The sequence below is a fragment of the Babylonia areolata genome, chromosome 28 (genome assembly GCF_041734735.1).
Source record: "Babylonia areolata isolate BAREFJ2019XMU chromosome 28, ASM4173473v1, whole genome shotgun sequence".
NCBI lineage: Eukaryota > Metazoa > Mollusca > Gastropoda > Neogastropoda > Buccinidae > Babylonia > Babylonia areolata.
Window position 1 is genome coordinate 19,763,785 of NC_134903.1, and position 25,864 is coordinate 19,789,648.

At 44.8% G+C, this 25,864-nt stretch overlaps 1 protein-coding gene across 1 annotated transcript in view; it reads right to left on the reverse strand.

The window, feature by feature from the left end:
* Nucleotides 1-25,864, reverse strand: part of LOC143302071 (uncharacterized) — a 139,797-nt gene that overhangs the window by 100,151 nt on the left and 13,782 nt on the right. Inside the window, exon 2 of the mRNA XM_076616578.1 lies at nt 22,576-22,673. The gene's annotated coding sequence lies outside the window, so the exon portion shown is untranslated. The remainder of the gene's footprint in view (nt 1-22,575; nt 22,674-25,864) is intronic.

Sequence of the window (25,864 nt, forward strand, 5' to 3'; positions counted from 1 at the left end):
AAGCTGTCATTACAACATACATACAACAGCATAAAACACGTCGAAAAGCTGTCATTACATCATACATACAACAGCATAAAACACGTCGAAAAGCTGTCATTACAACATATATACAACAGCATAAAACACGTCGAAAAGCTGCCTTTACAACATACATACAACAGCATAAAACACGTCGAAAAGCTGTCATTACACCATATATACAACAGCATAAAACACGTAGAAAAGCTGCCTTTACAACATACATACAACAGCATAAAACACGTCGAAAAGCTGTCATTACAACATACATACAACAGCATAAAACACGACGAAAAGCTGCCTTTACAAAATAGTTTACATATAACAGCATGAAACACGACGATAAAGATGACGACAGCAATATACTCCAACTTTCTATTATCACTTACGATGACAATTCATCAACTAAATAGCAAGTAAAGATAAATAATTTAACATGAAAAGATAGCACTTCTCGGCAAATATATTGAGGTAACGTATGGCATCTGCCCTCGCCCTGTGCATTAATCTTTCTTAAACTGAACACGAATAAAAGATAGCAGCCTAGTGTATTTTTAGGAATGAGGCATATTTAGCTGCCAGAGAAAGGCTGACTTCCAACTGGGTTGTCATAGTGTTGTCAAGCAGCTCCACACTGACCTAACACCGAGATGTCATCGGAACTGGTCATCGTGTCACACTGGAACTTGTTGTTCGAAAGTTCTCTCCATTTGCCCGTTTAGTTTTCTGCTCATATCAAATATACTACGTTTACTATGTTTTTATTTTGTCTAGTCTATCTGTTGGAGAGGCAGTGACTGATATCCTAACTGCTATCTGCAACACAATCTGGCACCCAGGCGAACAGCCCATGCCATGGGAGTTGATCTTCAACACTGCAAGAACTACCGCACTATCAGGTTGATCAGCCACGCACCTACGAACAGATCCTTAATCAATAACCTCAGTAAGCACCCTTTGCGAAAAATGCATCCAACAACAGAAGAAGTACTAAAACGTCTTCACAGACTTTAAGAAGGCGTTTGGCAGAGTTTGGAAGGAGGCACTGCGCCACAACGAAGAAACTTAATATTGGGCAAAAAGCTAATCAGCACTGTCCGGCAATCAGTGCGGTACACACACAGGATAACACTGAAGAGTGGTTCCATACTTCAGTTTGAGTTCGTCAGGGCTTCTGTCTTCCACATTGTTCAACATTTTCCCGGAAAGCGTCGTAACTGACACACTTGAAGATCATGTCAGCACAGGACGAAGAATCATCACGAACCTTCGCTTTGCAGATCATACTGATGGCCTGGCAGATTGTGGGCAAGAAAAAGAAATGCTAGCTGATGGGAAGCGCACACAGGAGTTTCAGTCTCAATTTCTCAAAGCGGCGTCACTGCGTTCGGAAAAATCCATATACGCTGCACCACATCTGCTAGGCGGATGCCTGACCAGCAGCATAACCCAACGCGCTTAGTCAGGCCCTGAGTGCCTGGACATAATTATATTTGTGTATCTATCAGTTTGTTTTTTTGCTGCTCAACCATCTGCACCGTTTCAGTGGTATCACTCCCACGACGCTCATTCACAGTCCCCCATACACAGCCACACTCAGGTTCGCCTTGCACTGCTGCTGAGTCACTTCGGTGGTGTTCAGGACACCGCCTTCTTCTTCTTCTTCTTCTGCGTTCCCCATGATGATGGTCTCAGACTTGCAGTCCTATGCTGGAGATGAAGGTGGTGGTCTTGATGAGATCTTCTTTGGTGCCCCAGAGCTTTTCTGCCAGTGTGGCCCCAAAGGGCCACTGCTGCGTCCGTAGGACACCGCCAACTAAGCCCCCCTACTGATGACAATGACTTAGTCGCGAAGCCAGACTGAATAAGTGTACCCCACAGTGGGGATTACAACCACGTCCCTCAGACAAGAGTCGCTCTTCAATCTGCCGACACTGAAGACCTTGACAATACTTACCCAAAGCACGTTAGTGGAGGGGTATCGAATCTGATGTCATCATGAGAGCAGGGTATGAAAGGCCACATAATTTGGGACTTTTCTTTTTCCCTCTTGATGATGGAGGGTGAAGATGACGATGACAATGCTGCTAAGGATGTGCTTTTCGGTTTGGGACTACGCTTCCTGTCATAATGATATCCTGGCGTTTACCAGGCCAAAGAGATACAGACACTTGCAGCGTTGGTCATGAAATTAGAGCAACACACCCAAAGAAACATCTATGAAGTGGATGATACTTGACTGTGTGGTCCCAGCCTTCCCATTTAAGCCCACAGCACACTTAACCCTGGGTAGGAGCCGGCCGCAGACCGAAAATCCCACCTCCGATGGGATCGAACCTGCGTCCTCCTAGCCGTCAGTCCGCGACTCCAACCACTTCGCCACGGCGGCTGGTCAGAGTGGATTTCTGGTACAGATTCTAGCCTGAAGGCAACACTTTCATTGCCATAGATTCTTTTTCAGTGCGCTATGGGCGTGCTGCACACGGAACATCGGTTTATCTATCGTCTCATCCGAATGACTAAACGCTGAGTTCGATTTTCCAGACAAACTTGGGAGAAAGGGCGAGAGCAGGATTCGAACCCAGCCCCTCATGGACTCCCTGTATTGACAGATGAACGTCAACTGCCACCTTCCTCCTTCCAAACAGCAGTGACCTGAGGCCGTGGAACTCTGTTTTACCAAGAGTGTCAGTTTCCATCCGTTATCCCCCCACCCCCCAGCGCCGCCCACCCCCTCCCCAATCCTCCGACCCCCACCTCTCTCTCTCTCTCTCTCTGCGTCTGTCTTGCCTATGTCGATATATAAAAATATATACGGATCCCGGTGGATGGCAAAGACAGACAAAGCGAACAGTACACCCCAACGCTGGGGCGTGTTGTGAAAGCGTACTGGATGGGAGAGAGCCATCTGACTGACACATGATAGCCCTGTCGTTGTCAGGTCACGCTACGCTGAACAACCACGGAGCTTGACGACAACTGACTCCGTTCCGCAACTATTTTGTTCTGCACGCTCTACGTAATGTGTGTGTGTGTGTGGGTGGGGGGGGGATATGGATGTGTGGGTGGATGATGGGTGGTGTGTTCGAGCACGTAAGAGAGAGAGGGGGGAAGGGAGGGAGGGAGGGAGAGAGAGAGAGAGGGGGGAGGGAGGAGGGGGGAGGGGGGGGGCGAAACGATATCATTTTCATTTTACCATGATAATGAGATAAGCAAATACACATGCTTACAGGGGGGAGAAGTGTGGGGGTAGGGCTACATCAAATGAACACATAACTATTAACAAGAAAGATTATCAACAAAAAATTCCATTCAAGTCCACATAAGAAACCAATGAAAAAGACTGGCACTAAGCAACGAACAACAACAATTTTTTCTCCCCCCCCCCCTCCCCTACCAACCCTCCCCCCCCCCCATGGCCCCCTCTACACACACACACACTCGCAGTCTCCCTCCCTCCACCCCCGTGCACAGAGTGAGACCCTGAGATGGAGACATTCAGGCGTAAATATGATAATCAGAGGTATCAGAATTCATGTTGATGGACTGATGACTTTTATTTTCTCCAAGAACATTGGTCAGCGTGAAAAAAAAGAGAGAGAAAAAAAAATCATGAACAAAGCATCCAACAAGATAATCAACAGTTGTCTACACTGAACTGAAGTTCTTAGTCCCTGAATTAGAAACGTTTTGCAAGCCGATTTAAGGAACAAAAATTACTTTCATTTCTAATAATTGTACGTAGAGACTTCCCGAGTAAACAAGGCCAGTTTTAAAGAGGTCAATTCTTGGTCTGGGAATGACTGGATTGTCTGTGTAGCTTGACTGGTTGTTGAAATCTTGCAGTTTATGTAGGTAGGAGATGCCACGCCGTTCATGATTCGAAACATAATTACTGCTTTATTATACTGTAATGTGTATGTTGGCGGAAGAATGCCCAGGGTTAAATAGTCTCCGGGCCTTGGGTTAAACTTGTAGATTCTGACAGCACAAATTTAAGAGCTCGTTTGTGGATTCTAGCTAGTGGTTTCAATTTATTGGCACTGCACATGCCATGTAGAGTTGAGGCATAATCGATTGATAATTGGATAAATGCATAATAAAAATGTTTTCGTCATTTAAGATCCAAAAATATTTTAATTTTGACAGCTGGAGCAACTTTTGTGAGATGCGCTTGCACAGATTATTAATGTCAGATGACCAGGAAATATTATTATCGATGGCAAGTCCCAGAACGTTGTGAGTTTTACTTCATTGATCAGCGTACGTGTTTCCTATGTGTATAGAGGGCATAGATGTAATATTCTGTTATTTTTGTCGAGAGGTAATTATGCATTTTGTTTTATGGTCGTTCAGTGACATGTGGTTACGTTCAGTCTATTTAATTAGCTGATTAACATTATCTTGCAGGGTGGTACATAGTTCGTTTAGGTTAGAACGCTTCGAGCGAATGGACGTATCGTCAGCGATAAATTCACACAATCCATTTGTAATGAACAAAAGAAGTTCTTTGATATAAAGGGAAAGAAGGGGACCGAGTACAGATCCTTGAGGGACACCAAATAACTGTGTTTTGAATTTAGACTGCGCATTTCGGAAGAAAACCCTGTGTTCACGATTTGTAAGAAGCGATATCACAAGAGAAGGAGCATGTTAGAGAGACAAATAGAAACAGAGACAGACAGACAGTGACAAAGACAGAAAGACAGAGACCAACGTGGACAGAGAAGGGAAACGGAGCGGACAGAGAGCAGGAGAAAGAAGGGGGAAGTACAGAGGGCTACAGTCCGATCGTCCGACGTTCCACCAGTCAGGTGTTCATTTGTCCGACGTGTTGATAGTCCGACGTGCCTACAGTCCGACGTGTTGATAGTCCGACGTGCCTACAGTCCGACGTGTTGATAGTCCGACGTGCCTACAGTCCGACGTGTTGATAGTCCGACGTGCCTACAGTCCGACGTGGCAATAATCCGATTGTTCATTGTTTTACTGAAGACGCGAACTTTTTTGTTATACCACACGTTAGTTTCTCCCATAAAGTTGATCTCCGTGGTATGTCATTTGTTGTTGTTGTTTTCTTTCTCTGTTTTTTTCTTACTGTTATTTCAGTGTTTTCATGTCACTGACACATGCACGCAGGTCTGTCTCTCTGTCTAGCCTGTCTGTCTGTTTTTCTGTCTCTCCCTCTATGTATGTGTACACACACACACACACACACACACACACACACAGATATATCTATGATTTCCATGTGAATAATCTGTTCAGTTTGCTTTCTGGGGCATGTTACAAGATTTTGCCCAAAAGCATGATCACGCTGACAGAAAGACAGGGAAAACTTGGAAAAACATACACTAAAAATTTTGCAATGAAAAATGGTTAACACTTAAATAAACTTACACATATACCTGCATGTGCGTGCATTCATGCATACTGATACAGACACACACGCTATCCCCCCCCCCCCCCCAAATCCCCCCGCCACATACATACACTCATGCATGCACACACAGACACATGCAGACACAGACGCGCGCGCATATACACACACAAAGCACATACATCTACATACACGCGCGCGCGAGCACATGCCTTAATGTAAAGGTACATACGATGTTCATAAGCATAAACCCAGCGTGCAGCAAACAACTGGTTATATACACCCATACACTGGCGTTCGGCTTGCATGCTGGCTTTTAACAAATCACACACACACACACACACACACACACACACACACACACATACCACTGGACTTTTTCTACCATGGTGTAACATTCCTGTAGTGAAAGCGAAATATTTAAATCCAACTCCTTCATGGAACTTCTAGCTCTTTTTTTTTTTTTTAAAGCCAAAATGTCAACTTATTTCAGCTTGAAGAAAAACACACCGGTAACTCAGAGTTACATAAAATATACAGAAAATGTATGGTTTCATGGGAAAACATCACCAAAATGATTTTCATAAGAGGCAAATCATTTCTCTAATCTGCAGATGGAAGATGAATTGTTTTAAGATCAAGTATGTCAGTAATGTTTCTTGCATCTGTGGTGCTCACATAACAGCCGATCATATACTAACTTGCGATATGTTAAAAGTTTCACATCCCTGAACTGAAACCATCTTCAATGTTGACAATCTTCAGCAGTCCATTTCTAATGTATGACTTTTTCAACTCCTTGTTAAATAGTCCAGTTGGTTCGCTGTTATAGCTGTTAGTGTTTCATATATATACAGACACACATCGCACGCACACACACACACACACACCACGCACACACGCACGCACGCACGCCACGCACACAAAGGCAGAGACAGAGTAAAAATGCAGAGGCACAGACAGAGGGAGAGAGACAGACAAGCAGACAGAGCGAAAGAGCAAGTGAGTGAGAAAAGGGGGAGGGGAGGCAGACACACAGACCGGCAGGTAGACATGAATGTGTGAAGGCAAATACAGTTAGGCAGACACACATGGAAAGATCTGCGAAGAGGGCGGCGGGGGTAGTGAGAGAGAAACAGAGAGACACTGAGACAGACTGAGGGTCGAACAGAGGCAGATGAGAGACAGACAGACAGAAAGGGGGGTGAGAGAGGGGTGGAAAGACACAGAGATGCACACACCCATAATGGTATGCAATAACGGGCGCAATAGCCAAGTGGTTAAAGCGTTGGACTGTCAATCTGACGGTCCCGGGTTCAAATCACGGTAACGGCGCCTGGTGGGTGAAGGGTGGAGATTTTTACGATCTCCCAGGTCAACATATGTGCAGACCTGCCAGTGCCTGATCCCCCTTCGTGTGTATACGCAAGCAGAAGATCAAATACGCACGTTAAAGATCCCGTAATCCATGTCAGCGTTCGGTGGGTTATGGAAACAAGAACATACCCAGCATGCACACCCCCGAAAACGGAGTATGGCTGCCTATATGGCGGGGTAAAAACGGTCATACACGTAAAAGCCCACTCGTGTGCATACGAGTGAACGTGGGAGTTGCAGCCCATGAACGCAGAAGAAGAAGAAGAAGAAGGTATGCACTGTGTGTTTATAACTATACGTACTTTCGGACTATCGAACGTCTGACCAAATGGCAGGTCGGGCAAAAGAAAAAAGTCAGTGTCGGTCTGATTACACGTCGACCTATTTGCCCTGTCAGATCATTACTACATCGGGCCATCGCCACGTCGGACTTTTGAACGTCGGATTAATGATCGTCGGACTGAGGACACGTCGGACGATTAACATGTCGGACTATCAAGATGACAACAGTACAGAGAGAAAGTGAGAGAGAGAGAAGGGGGGAGCAATGGATCGAAACAATACGCTCTTCTGTTGTCGAGGAGTCCAGTCAAAATTTCACATGCAAAACCCGAGAGAAATAGTAACAATAGTATGACTGACAACATAACAAAGATAAAAGTACAACAACAACAAAAAAAAGCCGGTTTCGGGAGTTTGGCAGAGGCAGAGGAAAGGTGGGCAACACGTACAGTGTCAGGCATTTTTTGTTTGTTTTTGTCGTTGTTTTGTTGATGTTGTTTTGTTTGTTTTTTTCTCCCCAATATACCAGAATTAAGTGACAGATTCTAATGTAAATCAAGCTGAGTCAGTCTCTCTGTTTCCTGCCTTCTGTCTTCCCCACCCCACCATTCAACAGTCAAACTGGTACAATGCTGTGGACTACAAAAAGCAACGAACGGAAAACACTGGAATGGAATACATGTGTGAGTGTGTGTGTGCGTTTGTGTGGCTGCTTGCTCAAGCATGCACCACAAGCGACAGAGGTTTGTGTCGTGCTCGTACGCAGCCTAGAATGAGTGAAACGCATACGCGGACTTCACACACACACACCCATTTATAAACTCGGGTAAAAGTAAATGAAAGAAAAACCTCGTGCTTCACATTCTGTCAAGCACGTACTCAGAACAAAGAGAAGCCAGCAGATGGGTGGAGGGGGACGGAAAGGCCGCACAGGGAGGGAGGGCCGCCAGTTAAAGGACCGAAGAACAAAAGGGTGGGTCTCTAAAAGTGGAGGAAGAAAGAACACAAAAAGGTCACCTGGTCATACCATGCTGGTATCCTCACTTGCCAACAAAGCCAACCAACACACTCCGTCCTTTTCTCCCTGCCCTGCGCAAATGTATAACTAGTTTCGCATGTATAGAATAGTAATGCATGGAACAGCACAGTACAGAACATTGCAGCACTGTGTATCACCGCATTACATAGCGTTGCGTTGTAATTAATATTGGATAGCACTGTCATGTACTGCATTGTACTTCTTTCTGGTCACAATTCTCCACTTATTTCGAACAGCATCGCCATACTGCACCACACCTTTTTCTACCAAGCGTCATGTATATTTATTTTTCCGTCAAAGGTGTGTACAGACTTGACAGGAACTTTTGCTGAAGTCTTTTACGTGCGTTCAGTACATGGTGCACACGGGTTTTTCACCTCATTCGAAGAGCGTATGTGTGTATGTGTGAATAAAGTGTGGCCACTTTGCAGCAAATTTATTGAAAGGTGGCTTTAAAATGTTTAAACTGAAAATAACTATGAAGTTTCGGAATTTTCAAAGCTCACAGTACATCCTTTCCACACAATGTATGCCTGTATCTTCAGGGTGGTGCCTCTATTTCTAGTAATGCCATAAATGTTTCTGTGTCCGATACGGTCACGTTTTCATGTCTCTGTGTCGTACGGTGTCGTACCAATTCAAACCAAATCGTGTTGCTGTGTCGCTAAGGATACCACAAGGGACAATTTGGGGCTGAAGGCAAGGACTTCTATGTCCGTGCGCAGAAGCCGTCGGGTGTGTTAAACCTGCTCTAAGTCATAACGAGCTTTCGTTAAATGTCATGGTAGATATGCGCATCACAGCAGTGGCACCACCGACTCCCCCTGCATGTCATCTGCAGGCCTACTTCTGTGATGCCGCTCCTCCTGACCACCACTGCCAGGGAACACAGGGAACTACAGGGTCGTCGTGAGGCAAACTGAACACTCCATCTCCAGTGGTGTGGATGGTGGACAGAATGGGATGTTGGTAGCAGACACGTTTCCTGACGGAAGTTGTCTGCACGATGGATTCCCTGGTTGCTCACTCTTCCAGAAGCAGGAACAAGTTATGAGCTCCCAGGTTCTTCTGGCCAAGTGCCAAGCCGAGGAATTCTTCGACAGATTTATCACGCAGGACGAAACATGGGTCCATCACTATGATCCAGAGACTAAAGCCCAGTCGAAGAGATGGAAGCATTTTGCCTCACCACATCCAAAGAAGGCACGTGTCCAACCCTCGGCGGCAAGGTCATGTTCATAGTCTTTAAGAAGCAGATGATGGATTTCCTGGCAAAGGGTACAGTTACCGGGACATACTACGTTTCATTGCTGCAGATAGTGCGGGAGGCCATCAAAACCGAGAGGCATGGCATGCTGACCAGTGTCTGCCTCCTGCAGGATAAAACAGCGGTTCACAACTCACATGTTGCCCAGACGGAAGCACGGTCCTATGGCTATGAAATCCATCCTCACCTCCGTTACTATCCCGACCTCGCACCATCTGACCTCCACCTCTTTCCGATCATGGTCATTTTTGAAGGGCAAGCGTTTCCCTGACGATGAAGCACTTATTTCCGAGGTCAAGTCGTGGCTTCTGGCAAAACCTGCAGACTTCTATAGGCAAGGTCTTCAAAGCTGCATATATATAGATGGGAGAAGGGTGTCACTCTTGGTGGAATCTATGTAGAGAAAGACTAATAACTGTGCCAAGTTTCATTCCTCTCAGTCCATAGGAAGTGGGTCTGGGTAAATCTTTAATGAACATCACTCGTATATCCATTATTGTATCGCACATTTATTTCTTAACTCTGTTCTCTAGCAAATGTTCTTCGTCAAATGCATGCGAATATAGTGTAACAAGGTACACTTGGGTGGTAAGGGACATTAATTTATTGTTAGGATTAATATGGATAAAAGAATTGAAACATTAAAAGGAATAATTTTGATCTATATTGTGTAGATCAAAATCCTGTCTGCGATGCCACTTTGTAGCTGTGTTATGAACCAAGTGCCTTATTATTATGAAAGGGGATGGTACAAAAGAATTATCAATGATTTACTGTATTCATTCATTCATTTTGCCCATCGCTCCTGGTGGAGCATAGGCCATCGACGACCCCTCGCCATCGCACTCTGTTCTGGGCTGTTCTGGCCATTCCAGTCCAGTTGGTCCCTTGCTGCTTCAGCTCTGCCTCGGTATCTCGCCTCCAGCTGTTTCGAGGCCGGCCTCTCTTCCTCTTTCCCTGCGGGTTCCAGGTCAGAGCTTGGCGTGTGATGCTGGACGCTGGCTTCCTGAGGGTGTGTCCGATCCAGCCCCACTTCCTCCGCAATATCTGCTTGGCCACTGGTTCCTGTCCCGCTCGCTCCCACAGATCTTCGTTTCGGATCTTCTCCTGCCATCGGATCTTGTAGATGCGCCTCAGACAGGTGTTGAAGAATGTCTGAATTTTCGGCTGCATCGTCTGTGTTGTCCGCCATGTCTCGCATCCGTAGAGCAGAATTGACTTCACATTGGAGTTGAAGATGCGGAGTTTGGTTTTCATACTGATTGCTCCAGATGCCCAGATGTTCTTGAGCATGATGAAAGCTGTTCTTGCCTTGCCGATTCTGGCTGTGACGTCTCGGTCCGTGCCTCCCTGTCGGTCAATCACGCTTCCTAAGTAGACGAAAGACTCCACCTCCCTGATGGGCTCTCCACCGACTGTGACTGGAGTGTTGGCAGTGGTGTTGATCTTCATCAGCTTGGTCTTCTTGTTGTTGATCTTGAGCCCTGTCCTGGCTGACGTGGTCTCCAGGTGAGTGGTCTTGTCCTGCATCTGGCTGTGGTTGTGTGACAGGAGCGCCAGGTCGTCAGCGAAGTCGAGATCGTCCAACTGTGTCCAGAGTGTTCACTGTATACCGTTGTTCCTGCCTGTTGTAGTGGTCTTCATGATCCAGTCGATGACCAGGAGGAAGAGGAACGGTGACAGCAGGCACCCTTGACGAACTCCGGTCTTCACCTCGAAACTTTCGGACAGCTGGCCTGCATGGGCAATCCTGCAGCTCATGTCCTGGTAGGTGCAACGGATGAGGGAGATGATCTTCTCTGGGACTCCGTAGTGCCCCAGCAGCTTTATTAAAGGATATAAAAAAAATTCCACGCACAGGCCAGGGGCATATAGTAGGCCAGTCACAAAAGGGTTTTCTATTGTTTTATTACAATACTAAGTATAGAAGAAGAGACAAGAGATGATGAAAGATAATGAGAAAACAGTACAAGTGATAGTTGCAAGACGTTGGCCATTTGGGGAGACACACACTCTTGTGTGCGACACAGCACGAGAGAGAGAGAGAGAGAGAGCAGGCTCTAGCCAGTGACTGGCCAGGTGGAAAGTGACTAGTCATCACCTGCCATGGCTATTTATTCAAGTTTAGCGAACTTCAATGATGCTAGCGTGGCCCGTGAAACAAAAGGTCTCCAATCAGGCTAAATCTGATTAAAATTGTGTTTGTTACAATGTGTTCAATGATAGATTTCTAAATGATTCCTGAACCGATGTACATCAGATAGGTCGCAAAAGAAAGAACTCAACGCCTACTTTCTAATGAGTATAAAATAAAGTGTTGATTATTCAAGATGAATTTATAATCTTAAGTCACCTGCAAAGGGTCAGTTTTGGTGAGCTTGTCGCTGAAAATTACAAACTGCGTTAAAACAGTTTAATGTAGGCAAACACAAGTGGAATGGATTTAAAGATGGAATTGCGACGATTCTGTCAGTATATAATACTTGCAGTTTACTGATCCAACAAAAGAGATATATAATTAAATGCGGTGTAGCAGAAACACAAGTTTCAGCTCACCCAATGGCATACAGCAACACTAGTTGTGGAGTGGTTGTGTGACGAGAAGGACAAAATGACGTAAGCTTAGGTGAAATCTTTAGATTGACTAAAGATAAAACTGAAATCAAGCATGCTTCTAACTGATTAAAGTGTGTGTGTAAGCACAACAAATATAATGTTACAGTGAATGATACAGAGACTTGATTTAATAAATGTTTATAGAATAAGTTTAGAATGGGCTTTGCATTCAAACCGGGAAAAGACGTTAAACAAAAGAATGAACGCGAATGGCGTCACACATTCTGCCTGAGCCTTTGGAGACGGGTGGTTACTTGCGAAAAAGGCGTCTGCTATAGCTCTGCTTTCAGCTTGTGCTGTGAGTTGAGCCACATCATCTGTAGTCAGCTGAGCGCTTGGCTACATTAGTAAGGCTTCTTTTCATTATAATGGAAACAGTATTCTGGGCATGTTTAACCTGTGTGTGTGTGTGTGTGTGTGTGTGTTTGCCGATACAGTCCAGGATTCAACATAAACTCTCCAGACATTGCTTTCACGCTTTCTCTGGTTCTTCACCTACCTTTCTTATCTCCTCACTGTTTACATTCCAACAAGACAACTACGTTCATCATCAGACAGTCGCATTCTCCAAATTCCCTCTGTTATGTCAAAGTCCTTTGGTCAAAGAACCTTCCCATTCATCCATCCAGTTGAGCTCAATGTCATGTGAATTAAGACACTCTCAGTCATAATCCAGCTTCTCAGCCAACCTCAAGACTCATCCGTTTAAAACTGCTTTCAGTTGATCTCCCGATGCCTGCGACAGTGTGGTGTGTGCTTGTTTCTGTTTTCTGTGTGAGATGTTGAGGTGGTGTGTGGAGGAGTGGAAGGGGGTCTGATTGGGTGTTGTAGATGGGCTGTGCGTTGTACGGTACGTGACTGGTTGTGTGTTGTGGTCTGGTTTTCGTGTTGTGATGCTGATATCCAGTACTGTTATGTGAGATTGCATCATTTGGGCGTTGTGGTGTTAGGTATGAGTCCGTGTATAGATTACTGTTGGTATTTGGTTTGATGTCTGGGTGAGGTAATACATGTGGAAGTTGTCGTTTTTGGTGTTTGAATGCATGTTTTACACATGCTGGAGTGTCATGTCTTTCTGTTTGGTGTGCTGGTGTTCCACATCATTCTCTTTGATGTGCTGGTGTGCCACATCAATGTCTCTGATGAGGTTTGCCACGTCGTTGTCTTTGATGTGTTGGTGTGGTGTTGGTGTGCCACGTCGTTGTCTTTGATGTGTTGGTGTGCCACGTCGTTGTCTTTGACGTGTTGGTGTGCCACAACGTTCTCTTTGACGTGTTGGTGTGCCACATCGTTCTCTTTGACGTGTTGGTGTGCCACGTCATTCTCTTTGATGTGTTGGTTGGTGTGCCACATCGTTCTCTTTGACGTGTTGGTGTGCCACATCCTTCTCTTTGATGTGCTGGTGTTCCACATCATTCTCTTTGATGAGGTTTGCCACGTCGTTCTCTTTGATGTATTGGTGTGCCACGTCGTTCTCTTTGATATGTTGGTGTGCAACGTCGTTGTCTTTGATGTGTTGGTGTGCAACGTCGTTCTCTTTGACGTGTTGGTGTGCAACGTCGTTCTCTTTGACGTGTTGGTGTGCAACGTCGTTCTCTTTGACGTGTTGGTGTGCAACGTCGTTCTCTTTGACGTGTTGGTGTGCAACGTCGTTGTCTTTGACGTGTTGGTGTGCAACGTCGTTGTCTTTGACGTGTTGGTGTGCAACGTCGTTCTCTTTGACGTGTTGGTGCGCAACGTCATTCTCTTTGATGTATTGGTGTGCCACGTCGTTCTCTTTGATATGTTGGTGTGCAACGTCGTTGTCTTTGATGTGTTGACGTGTTGGAGTGCAACGTCGTTGTCTTTGACGTGTTGGTGTGCAACGTCGTTCTCTTTGACGTGTTGGTGTGCAACGTCGTTCTCTTTGACGTGTTGGTGTGCAACGTCGTTCTCTTTTGACGTGTTGGTGTGCAACGTCGTTCTCTTTTGACGTGTTGGTGTGCCACGTCGTTCTCTTTGATATGTTGGTGTACAACGTTGTTCTCTTTGATGTGTTGGTGTGCAACGTTGTTGTCTTTGACGTGTTGGTGTGCAACGTCGTTCTCTTTGACGTGTTGGTGTGCAACGTCGTTGTCTTTGACGTGTTGGTGTGCAACGTCGTTCTCTTTGACGTGTTGGTGTGCCACGTCGTTCTCTTTTGACGTGTTGGTGTGCAACGTCGTTCTCTTTTGACGTGTTGGTGTGCAACGTCGTTCTCTTTGACGTGTTGGTGTGCCACGTCGTTCTCTTTGATATGTTGGTGTGCAACGTCGTTCTCTTTGACGTGTTGGTGTGCAACGTCGTTGTCTTTGACGTGTTGGTGTGCAACGTCGTTCTCTTTGACGTGTTGGTGTGCCACGTCATTCTCTTTGATGTGCTGATGTGCCACGTCATTCTCTTTGATGTGTTGGTGTGCCACATCGTTCTCTTTGATGTGTTGGTGTGGCACGTCGTTCTCTTTGATGTGTTGGTGTGCCACGTCGTTCTCTTTGATGTGTTGGTGTGCCACGTCGTTCTCTTTGATGTGCTGGTATGGCACGTCGTTCCGTTTGATGTGTTGGTGTGGCACTGACGTCGTTCGGTTTGATGTGTTGGTGTGGCACTGACGTTGTTCGGTTTGATGTGTTGGTGTGGCACTGACGTCGTTCGGTTTGATGTGTTGGTGTGGCACTGACGTCGTTCGGTTTGATGTGTTGGTGTGACACTGACGTCGTTCGGTTTGATGTGTTGGTGTGGCACTGACGTCGTTCCGTTTGATGTGTTGGTGTGCCACGTCGTTGGGTTTGTGTTGGTGTGGCACGTCGTTGGGTTTGTGTTGGTGTGCCACGTCGTTCTCTATGGTGTGTTGGTTTGTCATGTCATTCGGTTTGATGTGCCGAAAAGTTCTCATGAACGGTAGGCAACGCGCTGGTGATACGCTGAACATCAGTATGAATGATACGCTGAACATCAGTATGAACATAAGTATGAATGATACGCTGAACATCAGTATGAACATCAGTATGAATGATACGCTGAACATCAGTATGAATGACGCTAAGAGTATTCAAGACGTTGCTGTTCTGTACTACTTTTCATTTGCAGTTCGTGTTCTATTGGCACATCCACAATCAAGCAAGCACCGTCGTTACATTTCTTGCTTGTTGGCACTCGTCAGTCGTGTAAAGCGCAGTGACAGAATGATCTGGGTTATCTGCTGCACTTTTGGTGACTACATTCATGTGCCTTATACCATTCACCACAATTTCATTACAAGGACAAGGTGGTGTCTGTGCTTATTTCTCTGTACACCTCAATGAATAAAACGAAACAAAACAGTAAAAACGCTTAAGCATTAGGTCTTCCCAAACAACTTCTAACATTTCTCGTTTCACTGAGCTCTTGTTCTCCTTTTCAACTTTGTTTTAAATTTTTTTTCCCCCTGAACATTTCTTTTACAGTTTCACACACGCGCAAGCACACACACACACACACACGAGCGCGCGCGACTGGCTGGAATTTTGTGATGGCAAGCTCGACGCCCCCCTTCCAGCCCGCCCTGCAGCAGAGAGAGAGGGAGGCATCATCACAAAGCCAAGCAGCTCACACTTGAGGGAGCAGGAGGGATCAGTTTACCACTAAAGGGAACGAACGTTTTCTTCCGCGCAGCTGCTCGCTTCCAATGCGTGGTTAAAATCAATCATTGTTCCTTCCTTCCCGTCCGTGTCGAGGTGAGGGTGGGGGTGTCACTCAGGATGCGAGCAGATTATCTCCCCATCTCTCTCTCTCTCTCTCCCTGTGTGTGTGTGTGTGTGTGTGTGTGTGTGTGTGTGCGTGCGCGCGCGCGCGTAAGTATAGTTAAATGAAGTTCAGTACTCTCTCCCTCTCTCTTTCTATCTCTCAAGGATTTGAGAATATTAGGCTTTCCTACCCTTTTCTTTTAGTTGGCTGGTTATACAGATAATATGTGGTTGCCTGGGGTAACCCCCCACTCTCTCCCTCTTTTTTTTTTTTTTTTTACTTCTAACGCGCGCGCGCGCGAATGTGTTTGAATTCTGTCTCTGCTCCATTTGGCGTCCTTTGCAGTCGGACGAACGGTAACAACATGTGTGGTTTATCTCCTCGCCTCATTTATTTTCCTTACTTTCCCCGCCTTGCACAGTCAATATCAGTTTCGCTTTGTTACTTTTTTTTTTTGTTTCCCAGTCCACAAACAAATCGTGACATTTAAGTTAGTCGGCAAAATCTCAAAAGATCACGCAAACATTGACACTGAACTAAAAACACACACATTATGTGAAACTGAATGACATCACTATACATATGAAACACACAAGGATGAATAATAAACCTGCTTATCATAATGATTTCAGTAAACACAACACAGCGCATATCAAAATTAAGTGTAATTCGTTCACAGCAGTTGATGCGCTCTCTCCTTCCCCCTCCTCCCCTTTCTCCTTCTTCCACGTTCTCCCTCTCCTGTGTTCTCACTCCCTACTCACCACTGGGGGTGTGGGTGGGTGGGGGGGGGGTGGGGGGGGGGGGTAGGAGGGGGAGCATGGGAGGGGGGGAAAAAACAATAAAACACGAAAACTGAATAAAGCCGGAACCCAACGCACTAAATCAACTTAAAAGCCGCAGTGAGACACAATGCACCCTGTTGCCCGGCACGTGGTGGTAAGTCATGCCGCCCCACTATTTCCAATGCATGAGGGAGACGAGGCGTCGTCACTCTTTGGCCCGGCAATCAATATGCTAAGTATGCAAAGCAACCAGAGCCCAACGCGATTTTTTTTTTTTTTTTTTTAAACGGACAAAAAGGAGGTGGATGAGGCGGAGGGATAAACACATTATGTTTATGTTCCGGTTTTAAGTCAGGCTGCATACATTATTGCAACAAAGTGAGCAAGAAAACAACATGTTTGCAACAACAACAACAACAAAAATTAACTGTTCTCTTTTTTTTTCTTTTTTTTTTTTGTATTTTTATTTTGAGACTCTCTCACTGTCCCTCTCTACGCGCATGCAAACGTGACCGTGAGAGTAAACAATGTCACACACATACACACACACAATACACACATACATGCACGCACCGCACCGCGCCATGCCACGCACGCACGCACGCACACACACACACACACACACACGGAGAGACAGAGACTGACAATGACGAGACACGCAGATAAAGACAGAAAGCTTTTTCTTATGGCTGGATAAACAAGCCAATGGCATAAACCACTGATGTGTAAGCAGTTGCCAGGCTTGACTTCACACAACTTCCTGTAATCAATACTTTTACAAAAAGAAAGAATGAAAGAAAGAATGGAACAACATAAATGTGAAAAGGAGAAAAAAAAAGAAGAAGAAAAAAACAAGAAGAAAGAAAAAGGATTTCACTTTTTTAATTTTTTAATAATTTCTAACAAAATAAAATACATATGAAGTGACAGTGTGTTTATCTCTGTATAGACAGATAAATAGACATATAGACATATAGAAAGATACACGGAAAGATAGATATAAGATATGCACGCACGTGCATGTGTGCGTGTACGCGCATGCGAGTGTTGCTGTTTGTTTATCAACCCTTACATGTATAGTAAAAAAAATAATAATAATAAAAAATAAAAAATAAATAAATGAAAATAATTTTTTTTTAAACCAGGGTAAACAAACAAACAAACCCCAAACAAACAAGAAAAAAAAAAAATCACATGTGAAACCATTGCTCTGGAATTTCCTGCAATGTGGACAGACTCGCTTCATCATTTTTATACTGCCGAGTCCTTTTATACATAATCAGCAGGTAAAACGTCGCTTGGGGTCAAGAAATCTCAACCTTGAAAGATCTCCTCAGTCGCAATATAATCATCATCATACAAGCGAGGCAAGCCCTTCAAGGCACACTCGTGACATGCGCTGTATCCAGTAAAGAAATTGTAAGGAAAAAAAAAAGATTTAAAAAGTCTTCAAACTGGGTCCTGTATTAAATATCAATAAGCTTTGGAGAGGGGGAAAAAAAAAGCTGCCTTCTAGCGGGATTGAACCACAGATGTTCTGTTCACAAGTAGTCGCTTCTGACGTCATCCGACCAAACTTAATATTCAGATCTATGGGTCTTTTTTTAGCGCGGCAAAGATATCATTACGTTTGAGGTAATAACACCATTTAAATCAGGTTTTCTTGACAAATCTCAATTATTTAAGAAATTCTTTAATTCCGCCGTAGAGGAGACGACGTTGACATAACCTCAGGCACACTGCAACATCTACAGATCTGCACAAACCAGTCCCGACGACAACTGGCTTTGTGACCGAAACTGAAAGAAACCGGTGTTCAATTCAGTTTTTCTTTTATGTTCATTCCAGTCAATTCAGTATCCATTTTAGAATATTAATATGCAGTAAACACGTCGATGGTGTAGTTAGTGTCACTGTATGCGTTCTGTCCAGAACTGTATTTCTTTTATTGTAATAGTGCGAACAAGAAAAACGAAGTCATACTGTCTTCCCAAACATAGCCTGTGTTCTGGCAGTTTCAGTTTCAGTTTCACTTTCTCAAGGAGGCGTCACTGCGTTCGGACAAATCCATACACGCTACACCACATCTGTTGAGCAGATGCCTGACCAGCAGCATAACCCAACGCGCTTAGTCAGGCCTTGAGTGCATGCCTACATATTTGTGTACCTATGAAAGTGGGTTTCATTTTACGTAATTTCGCCAGAGGACAACACTCTCGTTGCCATGGGTTCTTTTTCAGTGCGCCAAGTGCGTGCTGCACACGGGACCTCGGTTTATCGTCTCATCCGAAAGACTAGACGCTCAGTTTGATTTTCCAGTCAAACTTAGGAGAAAGGGCGAGAGCGGGATTCGAACCCACACCCTCACGGACTCTCTGTATTGGCAGCTGAGCGTCTTAACCATTCTGCCACCTTCCTCCTGTTCTGGCAACTGGGACGGGATTAGCCTAGTAGAGTTTTCGGAATCCGGACGAACCTCAACGAAATATATCGTTAATGATCCAGAGATACGGCTTCGGGAGACTAACAACCTATCATCGGTATGAATGTGAAGATTTTTTTTTTTCCCCTACTATGTTTCAGCCAAATTTGGCACTGGCAGACAATTTCCAGAGAAAATGGCAATGTTAAAGTTTACCACCGACACACAGACACAGACGCACATACATACACACAGACAACCGAACACAGGGTTATTTCATAGACTCAATTTGTTTACGCAAATGAATTAAAAAAAAAACACAAAAAAAACAAACTATCATTGTGATGTGAATTTCGATTCTTTGGTAGGTTTGTGTCAGTGGATCCTTTAATATGTTTGTGTCAAAGGATCCTTTGACAGGTTTGTGTTAGTGGATCCTTTATAGATTTGTGTAAGTGCATCTTTATATTGGTCTGTCAATCCTTTAATAGGTTTGTGTCAAAGGATCCTTTGACAGGTTTGTGTTTGTGGATCCTGTTATAGGTTTGTGTAAGTGCATCTTTATTTTGGTCTGTCAATCCTCCAGGTTTGTGTCGGTCAGTCCTTTAACAGTGTTGTTGACGGAACAATGTGGCCGAGTCCCTCTGCAACTTAGCTCATGTCGAATCAGCACAGACGTTTACAATAAACAACGACACCACTCGGTAAGAAAGCAGGGTCTCGATCCCCCATAGGGGTGGCTTCACTGTGATATATATATAACATTGCTACCTTCCGCTTCCTGCTGGCGCCAACACTGACACACTGAGCCTGGATAAGGCTGTGTATATGTATGTATGTATGTATGTATGTGTGTGTGTATATATATATATATATATATATATATATGCGTGTGTGTGTGTGTGTGTGTGTGAGAGAGAGAGAGAGAGAGAGAGACGGAGTCGGAATGAGCAGGGTGGAAATTTTGCCTTTTACTAGTTTACCACAACACGACCAACATCAATTTGCTGACGACTGGCGCGGTTGAAGAGAAAGTGATGGAACAGCGAGGTTCCGAAAGGTGGGTGAAAATTTATCACTGACCACGAAAGTGTGCCTGATTGAATCAGGTGCCATAGTGTTTCACTCTAATTATGACTTTGGCCTGTTGTTTTCTCTTACTTTGTTTTTGCTTTTCTCTCTCTCTTTTTTTCGGGAGGGGGGCAGAAGGGGGGGGGAGCAGGGTTATTTTCTTTAATTTTTTTTTGGATTTGGATTTTTTTGTTTTGTTGTTGTTGTTGTTGTTCTCTGTTTTGTTTTGTTTTTTGGAGGAGTATTCCTCATTCGCTGAGATGGGTTGAGAATGTGTGTCTTTCAAGAATTTATGGAGTGAATCTCTCTCTCTCTGTGCTCGCTCGCTGTATTCGTATGCACTGTGTGTGTGTGTGTGTGTGTGTGTGTGTGTGTGTGTGTGTGTGTGTGTGTGTGTGTGCGCGCGCGCGTACGTGTTTATATATGCGAGTAAAAAAACAGACGTTTCGGCATTTCTGATTCCTGACATGGCCCTCGCGATAACCCGTCACTTTAACCTTGCTTGTCCAGCGGCAAAAGCACAAAGTGAAAATCGACAGGGAGATCTTGTGGCAGTATGCATCCCTTGTGCCACAAAATCTTCACGGTTGCTAAGCACCGCGTTCTCCTCCCCTATCCGCCCGGCCCCTTCCACCCCACCCCTCCCCCCCCCCTCCCTGCTCACATCAGGGTCAGCCCAGCCGTTCGGAACAAGTCTGAGGTACTGGGGGAAAGTGATTGGGGGGAGGTTCAGGAGTGTGGAAATGGTGGTCACTGGTGACGGGGGAAAGGAAGCGGTGTGGAGTGGGACCCGCTTCAGAGGACAAGAGATGGCAGGTTATCTTTCTCACTTGCTCTGTCTCTCAAAAAATGCACGCGCATGCCTGCCCACATTCTTTCTCTCACTCTCTTGTTCACATGCTCACACACACACGCACGCACGCGCACACACAGACAAGCTCGCACGTTCAACATTACCTTTGAAAACATGGAGATGGTACAGACGTACACTGACATCTGGGGAGGGACAGACATACAGTGACATCTGGGGAGGGACAGACATACACTGACAGCTGAAGACAGACATACACTGACAGCTGGGGGGATGGGACAGACATACAGTGACATCTGGGGAGGGACAGACATACACTGACATCTGGGGAGGGACAGACATACACTGACAGCTGGGGGGAGGGACAGACATACACTGACAGCTGGGGAGGGACAGACATACACTGACAGCTGGGGGGAGGGACAGACATACACTGACAGCTGGGGGGATGGGACAGACATACACTGACAGCTGGGGGGATGGGACAGACATACACTGACAGCTGGGGGGATGGGACAGACATACACTGACAGCTGGGGAGGGACAGACATACACTGACAGCTGGAGACAGACATACACTGACAGCTGGGGGGAGGGGACAGACATACACTGACAGCTTGAGACAGACATACACTGACATCTGGGGGGAGGGACAGACATACACTGACAGCTGGGGGGAGGGACAGACATACACTGACAGCTGGGGGGAGGGACAGACATACACTGACATCTGGGGGGAGGGACAGACATACACTGACAGCTGGGGGGAGGGGACAGACATACACTGACAGCTGGGGAGGGACAGACATACACTGACAGCTGGGGGGAGGAGACAGACATACACTGACAGCTGGGGGGAGGAGACAGACATACACTGACAGCTGGGGGGATGGGACAGACATACACTGACAGCTGGGGGGAGGGACAGACATACACTGACAGCTGGGGGGATGGGACAGACATACACTGACAGCTGGGGGGAGGGACAGACATACACTGACAGCTGGGGGGAGGGACAGACATACACTGACAGCTGGGGGGAGGGACAGACATACACTGACAGCTAGGGGGAAGGGACAGACATACACTGACAGCTGTGGACAGACATACACTGACAGCTGGGGGGAGGGGGCAGACATACACTGACTGCTGGGGAGGGACAGACATACACTGACAGCTGGTGGGAGGAGACAGACATACACTGACAGCTGGTGGGAGGGGGACAGACATACACTGACAGCTGGTGGGAGGTGGACAGACATACACTGACAGCTGGGGGGAGGGACAGACATACACTGACATCTGGGGGGAGGGACAGACATACACTGACAGCTGGGGGAGGGACAGACATACACTGACAGCTGGGGGGAGGGACAGACATACACTGACAGCTGGGGGGAGGGACAGACATACACTGACAGCTGGGGGGGGGGACAGACATACACTGACAGTAAGGGAGTGGGACAGAAGCAAAGAAGAAATATGCATGGAGCTCCTCAATGACTGCCTTAACTGTGCAGTGAAAATGCTTTAATGTGCACACCAATCTCTCGAAGAAAGCAAACAAATGCAAAATAAATGATAGGAGTACAAGAAAGTGTGTGCATCTGTGTATGTGTGTGCACATATGTATACACTCGTATGTACAGACATGCAGGTGTTCACACACATACTGTATATGTGCATACTGTATACTGTACATACACGTCTGCATATGATGCATCATCATTTGCATTTCTCATGTGATGCTGCTCTGTACTCACCTTCGAAAACTGAGCCGACAGCACCCAGACTGAGGGAAGAGGTTGCTACTGCCTGCACATCGTCTGTCCTCGCTTCCAGTCAGTGCACCTCAGGGCACCTGCACCACACAACAGATCTTTAGCATCAGTCATCAGCACTGCTGCTCTGGCTGTTATAGGCACGAATACAACACAGAACACAGTGAATCTGTCCTGACTGAATTCCCTTCAATTTGTATGTCAAAAGTTGGATTCCTGTATGATGCTACTTTGATTTTTGTCTTGGAGAAAGTTGGCTTACTCATTGTTCACAACTTAGCTGACAGCAAAGGTCACAAAGGGCCAAGGGTTTAATTTTTTTTTCTGATCTTGAGCCAAGTGTCTCCATCCCTTCTTCTCCCCTGTTGCCAAGGACCTGCTGCATTCAGGATGTATTGTCATTGAGGCGCCCAGTGTTTTGGGTGTGTCACCAGTGTATGTAGTCACTGTCACATTCTTCACAAGATATGTTTTAAAATACAAAGTGTTTCTTGTTCATGGGGTGGGCAGGTTGGGAGGTCTAAAGATGTTTATGGTAATGCTTGCCTTCAAACTTCTCCAAAATTTCCATTATTATTTCAGGCAGACATTAACATAGGGACAGTGGTCATGACATAACCATCTTTCCTCCTTCACAAGGTGCCAAAAGCAGACTGAGCAGCAGTAGAACAAAACATCCAGAGAGCCTTGGCCAAAGGAATGATTCAGCGCTTATAGCTTTTAGAGGCGTTTGATTGGCTGAGAGCGGGTGGGCCCATCTTTTCACTGTTAGCCGCGCGAAATTTGGCCAAGCAGAGCAAACCAATAGGCCTAGTTTGCATCAGTTTGACATGGTACAGTATATGACACCAAACATCCAGTTAGAGTTAACACTCAAAGATAGTGCCTGACACTTTAGACCCTATTTGTAGTTGATGTTGAAACTGTAGTTGCTGCAGCTACTGTTGTTTTAATGCTGATGATAAAGGCTGAAGTAAAACAGGCTCCTGACAAACATGCGCTTGAGCTCAGAATGATGGTTGCACAAACAATGGTCTGCAGATGATCCAAATGTGACAAGTTTAACCTTTGATGAAAGTCCCAAGAAAGTGAATGTTCAAGACAGCAGCAAACCACTTCAGATTCTGCAGATAGAAAAATGTATCTTCTTATACTGAATGGGGCCAGCTTCCATGTCTCGAGGGAAACAGGATTACAATTACCTGATGTAAGCAAACTGACTATCTCAAGCCTAGCTACATACATAATACCAAAGCCTCAAATGTTAGTCAATTAAACTGTGTAACATTATTAGTTATATATAATCTATTTATTTATCAATTTATTTATTTATTCATCCATTTATTTACATACAGGCATCTGTCAGTCTCAGAAGACTATGGAACTGCTCTCTGGGTGGAGATCGATACAGCATCAAGTGTGCTGGACAGTATCAGTATCAGTAGTTCAAGGAGGCATCACTGCATTCGAACAAATCCATACACGCTACACCACATCTGCCAAGCAGATGCCTGACCAGCAGCGTAACCCAACGTGCTTAGTCAGGCCTTGAGAAGAAAAAGAGAGAGAGAGAGAGAGAGAGGGAGAAATAAATGAAAAAAAAAATAATAAAAAATAAAATAAATGAAAAAAATATAATTAAAAAAAAATGAAAAAAAAAATAATAAAAAATAAAATAAATGAAAAAAATATAATAAAAAAACACAAAAAAACAACAACACCTGGACAGCCAATATGGAAGTGACAGTCTAACACACTGCACACAGGTGAAGACTGATGCTGGTCTGGCTTTGGGGCTTTCTTGTCCTCTCCACAGCATGGAGCTGGGTAGGTGGATATGGAGGACAGGCTGTTTATGAAGCACTACTTCACAAGCAGTTTTCTCATGGTGGACTCCTGCAGCCTTTCCCACGAATGGGTATAACCACAAGCAGCTGATGTTTGATGATTGATCAGTTTTACATTTCATTTATGTTAGTTACCACATAAGTATACAAACATCACACACACACACATATAACATATGTGACACTTGTGCCGACATGTTGTGCTTATGACATTTGTTTGTGTCATTCCAGGCACTTTCTTCTTCTCATTACTTCTTCTCCTAGTTCTCTTCTCTTTTTATCTTCTCCTCTTTTCTTGTCTCTTTGGTTTTCTCCTCATCTAATAACTATTGTAAATAAAACAATAGAAAAACCCATTTGTGACTGGCCTCTATATGTTCCTGGCCTGTGCGTGGGATCTTGTCTATCCTTTCAATTAATCATATTTAGTTAAGTCTTTTGTGCCGTACCCTTGAATAACCACTCGGTACACGGCTACACACATATATATATATATGTGTGCTTAAGTTTTCTCATCAATCAGCTTTAGTTTGTGGTCATCCAGATCTTAACTCATGAAATGCATATCTGCATGTCTGATATATGTGTGTTCCCGTATACTGAACCTGGCAAGTGACAGTGATGGAACGAAAGGTTTGAGCTCTCTCTCTCTCTAGTTTTTTGGTATATATTTTTCAACAAAACTCAGTTTTCAGTTTGCTTGTGAAGATCTGGCATGCTGGGCTAAAAGATCTCTTTTGTCTATATTAAGCAAGTTGTATAAACTTAACAAACTGAACTCATACATAAAATTTTGTTTGACACTCAGGTACAGCCAGTGGCTCTCTACGGAGCTGAATTATGGGGTCTTGAATCTAGTTCATCAGCGGTTGAGAAAGTTCATTTGTTTGCATTAAAAAGATACCTTGGCGTCAGCATGAAAACTCCAAATGACTTAGTGTATGGAGAGCTTGGAAGGTTTCCTATTTGTATCAATGCTGTTGTTTGAAGTATAAGATATTGGTTCAGATTAGTACAAATGGATGAAAATAGATTACAGTCAAAAGCTTATAAATGTTGTTGTTACTGGATGAAAAAGGAAAAACCAACTGGGTTACAAAAGTTCGAAACATTCTATGTAATAATGGGTTCTTGTTTGTTTGGGAATATCAGGGAGTAGGATGCATGCAAACTTTTATTATGACATTCAGACAAAGACTCATTGAAGTTAGATGGCAACAGTGGGAAGAACACATAAATTCAAGTGATAGGTTTAGCTTTTATGGAAAATTTAAGACATTTCCCACCGTCGAACCTTATATCTTACTGAATATGAATAGACATGTGAGGTATGCATTGACAAAATTTAAATTGGGGATGTCGGAAATTGCTGTACATACTTCCTGATACAGTTACGAGAAAGATAAAATATGTCCATTGTGTAA